The sequence below is a fragment of the Grampus griseus genome, assembly GCF_964374135.1.
Source record: "Grampus griseus genome assembly, chromosome: 1".
Classification (NCBI taxonomy): Eukaryota; Metazoa; Chordata; class Mammalia; order Artiodactyla; family Delphinidae; genus Grampus; species Grampus griseus.
Window position 1 is genome coordinate 168,455,339 of NC_139017.1, and position 9,256 is coordinate 168,464,594.

The window sequence follows — 9,256 nt, forward strand, 5'->3', positions numbered from 1 at the left end:
ACCCAGGGCGCCCTGGAAAATTGGCTAAGACTCCAGGGCTCAAGCAGGGAAAATTCAAGATGACCCTGGAATATCTTCTTGTATCACAAAGTAAGGAAGTCTTCAAAGGATGATAGTGTTGTGTCAAAATGTTTTAGTAACTACAAACTGCCTAAAGAATTGCTTTGTTCCTAATTTGAGGGCTTCCCTGGTGGCGCAGTGGTTGGGAGTCCGCCTGCCGATGCAGGGGACACGGGTTCGTGCCCCAGTCCGGGAAGATCCCACATGCCGCGGAGCGGCTGGGCCCGTGAGCCATGGCCGCTGAGCCTGCGCGTCCGGATCCTGTGCTCCGCAACGGGAGAGGCCACAACAGTGAGAGGCCCGCGTACCACAAAAAAAAAAAAAAAAAAAAAAGAATTGCTTTGTTCCTAATTTGAACCCTTCGTGTAAGCTATTATTACCATCATTAGGACTTCTCCCAATTGTATAGAGCAAATTTCACAAAGATAGAAGTTAGCGTTTCAAATGGGTAAACAGAGTCTTGTAATAAAGCAATTTCACAGTAAGAGAGCCAGTATCTTTTTACATTGGATAGAAGAAAAGTGAAAAAAACTGTCACTTAAGTAGAATAGATTTTAGCCTCGACTGGTTAATCAACTAAACATAAACTCTTTGTTTAGTTTATTAGGTTGTAAATCCAGCTTCATTAACAACACAGATTAGAACATTTTACAGCACAACACCTGCATATATAAAGGTCTTTTAGATTCCAGTATTATTTTTTCAGTTTCCCTTCAATTAAAAACTAATTCCTTTCTTAAAGGGAGATTCACATTTTTTGATTCATATCTTCTCTAAGCCGGGTCTTATATCATCTTGCCCCTTCAGTAATGTGTCCAAAGTCGAACAGCTACTAAGTAGCTTCCTTGCTTGTTTCCAAAGTCCGGGTGGCTGTCCTTTGTTGTTGTTTTTATTTTTTTTTTTTTATTTATTTATTGCTGTTGTTTTTAAAAACATGCATATGTGTGAAATACAACAAGCATACAGAAAAGTGCTAAAAACATAAATACAGTGTGACACATACATTATTGTAAAACAAACACTACTAGCACTTCAGAAGCCCACTCCCTGGTGTGTCCTTTGCCAGATCATATCCCCTCCCTCCCTGCCAGCATAACCACTATTCTGACTTCCGTGTTATTCATTTCCTTGCTTTTCTTTAAGTGTTGTTATCTGATTATGCATCCTTCAACAATATGGTTTAATTTTGCGTGGTTTTGAACTTTATATAAATAGAATCATACAGTCTGTATTCTATGGTATTTGACTTCTTTTGCTCATTATTATGCCTTATGATTCATCCATGTTGTTGCATGTATAGTCCATTCTCGATTCATTGCTATATAGTATTCCGTTATATTCTATCCATGATTTGTTTTTTGTTTTTTTATTGAAGTATAGTTGATTTACAATGATTTAGGTGTACAGCAAAGTGATTCAGTTTTATATCTATATATGTTCATATATATTCTTTTTCAGATTCTTTTCCATTATAGGTTATTACAAGACACTGAATATAGTTCCTTCTACTATACAGTAGGTCTTGTTGTTTATCTATTTTACATATAGAAATGTGTATCTGTTAATCCCAAATTCCCAATTTATCCCTCCCCCCTTTCCCCTTTGGTAACCATACGTTTGTCTTTCATGTCTCTGAGTCTCTTTCTGTTTTGTAAATAAGTTCATTTGTATCATTTTTAAGATTCCACAAATAAGTAATATCATATGGTATTCATCTCTGTCTGATTTAGTATGATAATCTCTAGGTCCATACATGTTGCTGCAAATGGCATTATTTCATTCTTCTTTTATGGCTGAGTAATATTCCATTGTGTGTGTGTGTGTGTGTGTGTGTGTGTGTATATGTATAAAACACATCTTCTTTATCCATTAATCTGTTGATGGACATTTAGGTTGCTTCCATGTCTTGGCTCATAATTTGTTTATTTTTTCTACTCTCCATGGGTATTTGGGTTGTTTCCAGCTAGGAACTATTACCAACAAGGTTTCTCATCCTTGTACATATATCCTAGTGCATATCGGCATACGTTTTTGTTTTTGTTTTTGTTTCGCGGTGCGCGGGCCTCTCACTGTTGTGGCCTCTCCCGTTGCGGAGCACAGGCTCCGGACGCGCAGGCTCAGTGGCCATGGCTCACGGGCCCAGCCGCTCCGTGGCATGTGGGATCTTCCCGCACCGGGGCACAAACCCGCGTTCCCTGCATTGGCAGGCGGACCCTCAACCACTGCGCCACCAGGGAAGCCCCAGCATACGTTTTTATATGATATGTAACTAAGGAGGGCAATAGGGTTTGTTTATCTTCAGCTTCATTAGATACTGCCAACTTCAGCCCAGAACGACTGTGCCAATTTACATGCTCACCACAGTGTATAATACCTCCTGTTGCTCCACATCCTCGCCAAGAGTTGATTTGTTAAAATTACACTCTAAAATTGTTGCCAACCTGATAGGTGTGTAGTGACATTTTATTGGGGTAATCCTTGCTCTTTCAAGTGATTAAGCTACTAGATCATGTGTTCTGAATATATAATAGCAGGAATGGGGGATTCAAACTGAATGAAAGGGTCCCTGAATGAGGACAAGATGACAGAAACAGTTTGCAAACTTAATGCTTTGCTACCTTGAAGCAGGTGTACTGGGTTGAATAGTGTCCCCCACCACATTCATGCCCTTCCCAGAACCTCAGAATGTGACCTTATTTGCAAATAGGATCATTGCAGATGTTGTTAGTTAAGATCCGATCATAATGGAGTAAGAGGAACCCAAAATCCAAAATGACTGATGTCCTCATAAGAAGAGGAAGAGATGTAGAGAGACAGGCAGATACAGAAGGAAGATGGCTATGTGATGATGGAGGCAGAGATCAGAGTTCTGTGGCTGCAAAGCCAAGGGCTGCCAGGGGGTGCCAGCAGTCCCAGAAGCCAGGAGAGAGGCATGGACAGAGTCTCCCTCTGAGCCACCAGGAAGAGGCCAACCCTGCGACACTTTGAGTTTGGACTTCTAGCCCCCAGAACTGAGGGAGAATAAATTCCTGCTGTTCTGAGCTACCCAGTCTGTGGTTCTTTGTTACAGCAGCCCTAGGAAACTAAGCTAGCAGAGACCACACTAGATTGGAAATCGTGAGAGCTGGATCCCAGGCTACTCTGCCGCTAACTGGTAGTGATGTACCCACAGCAGCTCCCCTCAGATGGGCCTCCCCATCAGCTCTCTTCAGATTCTTTGATTTGCTTCTTCCCGTTGTAGCTCAGATCCAGCTTAATGGACGTCGGCGGCAGGCCGGGCCAGGCCGAAAGATGAGGCCACATTGCAGCAGGACAGAGACTGCGACCGCGCTCTTGGCCCCGGAGAGGCACGAGGACGGGGAACATGGGTTCGATCCCTGGTCCAGGAAGATCCCACATGCCGCGGGGCAACCGAGCCCGTGTGCCACAACTACTGAGGCCCCTGCGCCTAGAGCCCGTGCTCCACAACAAGAGAAACCACTGCAATGAGAAGCCCACGCACGTACCGCAGTGAAGAGTGGCCCCCACTTGTTGCAACTAGAGAGAGCCCGTGTGCAGCAATGAAGACCCAACAGAGCCCTACATAAATAAGTAAATAAATAAATAATTTTTTTTTTTTTAATGAAGAAATGCTAAAAAAAAAAAATAGGCCTAATGCTAGCAATGGCTCCCACTGTTACTAACTCTGGGGTATTACATCATTCCTCTCACTTCGTAAATAGTAACTTTACAAACTCTCCTCCATTCCCCAGTTTGAGTGGACCAAGTGTTTCCTGCCTGGACCCTGACCCTAAACCTATGAGAGGTCCTTGCTCCACCTCCATTCCCTACCTAACTCCACACACCCCCTTTGTTTCCTTCCTAGAGCATATCACAATTTGCAATTATCTTCTCTATTTATTTACTCCTTCCTTCTCCCCCTCCATCACCCAACCCTGCTTCTCCCACCAGACTAAGTTCCATGAAAGCAAGGACTTAACTTGTCTCCTTATCACTATATCCCTAGTGCCTTGCAGTGTCTGGTACATTGGAAACATTTAATATTTCTTGAATGAATGAAGGAAGGACGAGCAGGAATGATGTCTTTCTCATGTTTACCTCTCCAACACTATCCATGCCGGGTACTCAGTGGTGCTCAGCTGATATTCCATGTTCTCACATGGTCCTGTCTTTAGTGCCTGAGGGTCCCAGTGTGAAGCACAAGTTAAGAATAACAACCAGAGTGGATTTAAGTGTAGCTTTGTGGCCAATATTTTTTTTAACCGTAAGTTTGAATTGACCTTAAAGGGAACACTTGAAAAGGTGCAACTGAAGATGCATTTTCTGCCATTACCTGCATTTGACGTGGATGTGTGAGAGAGTATGAATTTGAGGCAAATAGCATCACTGAATTGGTTTGGATTTAAGCACGTGAACTGAGTGACAGTTGGTACAAATGTAATCATCATGGCTTGAGTATTAATATTTCAAGGGCCAGCCAAAATCAATCAGAGATTTTTCCACTACAGAGCTCCCCTGGCTAACTTAATGTCAAGTGACCTTTGATTTTGACCTAGATTATATGAACGCAGCCATTATGGGGTAACTGGATATCACTTGTCTATTCTGTGGGTTAATAAAAAGTTAGGGAATGCAAAAATGATTTCTTAGCCAATGCAATCTCTTTGGTAGAGAAAATATTTCTAAACATGGGATCCAAGGAGAAAAAACGGCATTTTTGGCATAAAATAGACTGGGTAGCCTCTTCTTAACTTCTCTTCTGTCTCACAGCCAGAGACGTGGGTGTCTCTGCCCTGAATTTGTACTTCGCTCTGTCTGCTTCTAAAGTCACAACTTTACCTGGGAGGCTGATGGGTGTGTTTCAGAGGGTCTTTCCATGAATCCCTGAAACTATGCAAATCTTTATGTAGGAGTGCATATCTTTTTTTTTCTTTGAGTCTATAGCTTTCTTCTGATTCTCAAATAAGGTTGAAAACTATTGACCTGGAGTCAAATACAGGTCTGGGGATGAGGCCAGTCCCTCCAGCAGAGGGCGGTGGCTCCCACATTCACTGACCTCCTTGACCTTACAACATTGGTTGCCAAGAGATGGAAGAGGGGACTTCCCTGGTGGCGCAGTGGTTAAGAATCCACCTGCCAATGTAGGGCACATGGGTTTGAGCCCTGGTCCGGGAAGATCCCACATACTGTGGAGCAGCTAAGCCCGTGTGCCACAACTACTGAAGCCCACGTGCCTAGAGCCCATGCTCTGCAACAAGAGAAGCCAGTGCAATGAGAAACCCGCAACCAAGAGTAGTCCCCGCTCACTGCAACTAGAGAAAGCCCGCAAAGACCCAACGCAGCCAAAAATAAATAAATAAATTTTTTAAAAAAGAAAGAAAGCATGCTCATTAGTGCTAAAAAAAAAGAGATGGAAGAGGGTGAGCCAGGTAGGGCTGACCTGAGGGCAGCAAAAAAGAACACCAACCTTTCCCTGTTCTTCCTGTTGGGTTGGTTTTGAAATCCCATTTCCAACCCCCAGTTACCACATCATGGGATACATAAAATCTCAAGCAGTGTCTTTGGGGAAAACTACCTTCTCCCATCAACTTCCTGAACAGGCCTGGAAGATTCTTCTCAAGGACACGTGTTTTTCTAAGCTTTTTTGCTCCTTTGTCAATGCTGGTTTCTCTTGCTTCCTTTATGGACATATTTAGACCACCTGAACGAATTCTGATTCAGAGGTCCTGGTTTTCAGTGGAAACTTAAATGAACTGACCTTGATTCTCACTTGGACACACTTGCCTATAGGATAAACACCTAGCTCCTTAACTTTGCATCCAAAGCCTTTTGAGAGCAGTTCCGCTTCCCCTTCAACTCTTTCACTACTCTCCTACATGAGGTTGAAATGGAGCAGGACCCTGTGGGGCCCTCCTGGGTACAAATCCTTTCAGTGTCCCCCATTTCTCATTTGTAGGAAATAGGTTTCATTCAGCCACCTTGACCTTCCTTGAGTTCCAAAGGGCAGATTCAGTTGATTATCAAGGTAGGGAAGGAATGCAGAAACAAAGGAGGGGCAGTCAAGAAACAACAGTGCAGCCATGGGGCAGGGTCCTAGTTCTTCCTGAAGGAATATACATAAACAACACCTTTGAGTTCTGCTGCAAGAATTAAAGCCCCCACCCAGGTGGAAGATGGTAACTTCAGGTTGAGCACAAGATTCCTGGAACACTGCCCTGTTACCTCACCACCAACCAATCAGAAGAAAGTCTGCACACAGTGGAAGATAAGGAAGACTCTGACCCCCTCCCCCAAATGACTCTCCCTTTAAAAACTATCATGGTGGAGCAGAATCTTCAGAGTTGGGTTTTGGACACAAGTCTGCCTTCTCCCCAGGTTACCAGCCTCCTGAATAAAGCAACTTTTCCTTTCCAACCAACACTCATCAGCTGAACCTGAGTTCAGTAATAAGGTCTCCATGTAAGGTCTCCTTCTTGACCAAATTATTCCTGCAATCACTTTGGACCTTCCAACAAGCTCTTGGAAGAGGTCACACCTTCCTTCCTGCTTTCCTAATCTTTCCCATTCTTCAGCCTTTTCTTCCTCCATGGAGCCTTCTCTGGCTGAGAAGCAGTGGATTATAGAGGTGTTAATGAAACCCGAGCAGGACCCTGTGCGCATGGGAGCCTTTCTGTTCAGCCTCCATGACCTTTCCTGAGTTCCAAAGGGCAGATTTGAACAGTTGCTAATCAAGGGAGGAGCAGCCAAGAAAACACCTGAGGCGAGATTAAAGGAAACAGAGAAGCTCATCAAGAAGATAACCTGAGACCAGGTTAGAGGAGTGCAGGCCCTGCACACACCCTCATCTTCTCAGCAACCCCAGCCTTGAACTATTGCTATAAAACTCCTCAAAACCCTGCCGGGCTGGGACCCAGTTTTTTAGGTCAGGAGCCCACTGTGCCCCCCTTTGCCCAGCAAAACAATAAAGCTATTCTTTTCTACTTCATCCAAAACTCTGTCTCCAAGATTCGATTTGGCACCAGTGCACAGAGGTCAAGCTTTTGGCATCATTAAGGGCTCTGAAAGACTGAGGAAGCAAACCACAAAGATAATTGAGGGGAGAGTCTTCATAGGCACAGAGAGGTGTAAGTGCAAAGGCCCTGGGGTGAGAGCTTGCTTGACCCTTTAGAGGCACGGTATGGCTGGAACAGACTGTGCAAACAGGAGATGAAGTCAGAGGGGTGGTGGAAGCAGATGGTGTAGAACTTTATAGGCCACAGCAAAGACTTTGGTTTTACTGTGAGTGAGGTGGGAAGATATTAGAGGGTTTTGAGGAGAGGAGTGACACCATGTCACTTGTGTTTAACAAGGCCACTCTGACCATTGTGTTGAGAATAGAATGTTGGGGGCAAGGCAGAAGCAGAGAATCAGATAGAAGGATATTGCAATCATCCAAAAATGATGAAAAAGGAGGCAGTGAGAAGAGGTTGACATCTGGATTTTTTTGAAGTTAGAGCTGATGGGATTTGCTGATAGATGGGGTGTAGGGTTTGAGGGAAAAAGAGGCGTTAAGGATGGTTCTAAGATTTTCAGAGTGAGCAAGCGGAAAGGCAGGAATTGACACTGAGATGGGAAAAACTGAGAGAAAGAAGCTTGCATGGGGGAACAGAATCAGGAATTCCATCTCGGTTAGGTGAAGTCTGGAGCTGCCTAGTAGACCCAGTTTATGTGCTGCCCCATGTTTCCTCAACTCTTTCTCCTCCCCGTGGCCCCTTGACTGCTTACTCAAAGAAGAGCCTTGGTCACCACAGCTAATAGTCTCCTGCTAAGACCACTGGCTGTCTCAGTCTCTCCCAGGGTGAGGGCCAGGCTCCAGCTCACCTTCACCATGCCTGCTGCAAGAGAAGCTGAAAAAGCTCCAGGCATCAGACCCAAACGACGAGACCATGGCGGATATGGTTCCTCCCAATGCTTCTGAGTCCAGGATTAAGTTCTAAACCACGGCTGGGGGAGTGGGCATCCTCAAGAAGCCCCAAAAGGCCAGGGACTACAACCTGCGGTGCAGGGGTAAACTATTATCATTGAGAGACAAGACATGAGGAGTCAACAGATGAATTCTACTTCCTTCTGCAGGCCAGAAATAAACTTTACCTTCTTTTTTTTGGGGGGGGGGCGGTACACGGGCCTCTCACTGTTGTGGCCTCTCACGCTGCGGAGCACAGGCTCTGGACGCGCAGGCTCAGCGGCCGTGGCTCACGGGCCCAGCTGCTCCGCAGCATGTGGGATCTTCCCGGACCGGGGCACGAACCCGTGTCCTCTGCATCGGCAGGTGGACTCTCAACCACTGCGCCACCAGGGAAGCCCAACTTTACCTTCTTAAGAGGCAGCACCATGTGCTGTGGTGTCTCCACACCTCCACCCTGACTCCCACCCTGGCCTCTCTGGAGATGTTTCCATGTGATCACACCACTAGTTGTGTTTTCTTATGAATATACGACTAGCTTGATAAGGCATTCCCTTGTGTTTGCTTACCTTCACTCCTGGCCTCATTTTCCCTTTCTCTCACTTTCTGCCCTGGGATTTCACTTCTTCAATAGAGCATTTCTAAGGCACCTGGCTAAGTCCATATTCAAGTGGAAATACAGAGTGAACTGAGGAGAGGTCTGTGCTGGAGATAAAAATGGAGAGTTCAATGCATATATATAGACTTCTCTAAGATCACCTAAGGAAGGAGTATTGACAGAGAGAAAGGAAGACCAGGGACTGAGCTTTGTGGCGCTGTAACATTTAGAGGCTGGGGAGTTGAGGATGAATCAGCAAAGAAGAATGAGAAGGAATGACTATGCCTGGGAGGAAAACCAAAAAGAATGGTTTTCTGGAAGCCAAATGAAGAAAATGTTTCAAGAAAAAGAACATGATTAACTGGGTCAAATGAAGATGAAGGACTGGCCATTGGATTTAGCATCAAGGAGGTTATTTTGGTTACATTGACAAGGACAGTTTCCTCGGAAGGGTCAGGACCAAAGTTTAAGACAGTGGATTTGAGAGAGACGAAGAGGAGGACCGGAGACAGCAAGCGCACCCTGTCTTTTCAAGGAGCTTTCTCCAAGGAGGGACAAAGGAAGCGAGCAATAGCTTGAGAAGGGGTGGAGTTGCTAGCGGGGTTGTAGGACGGGAGAGATTACTCATGTTTGTGTGTGGAGGGGATGATTCAGGA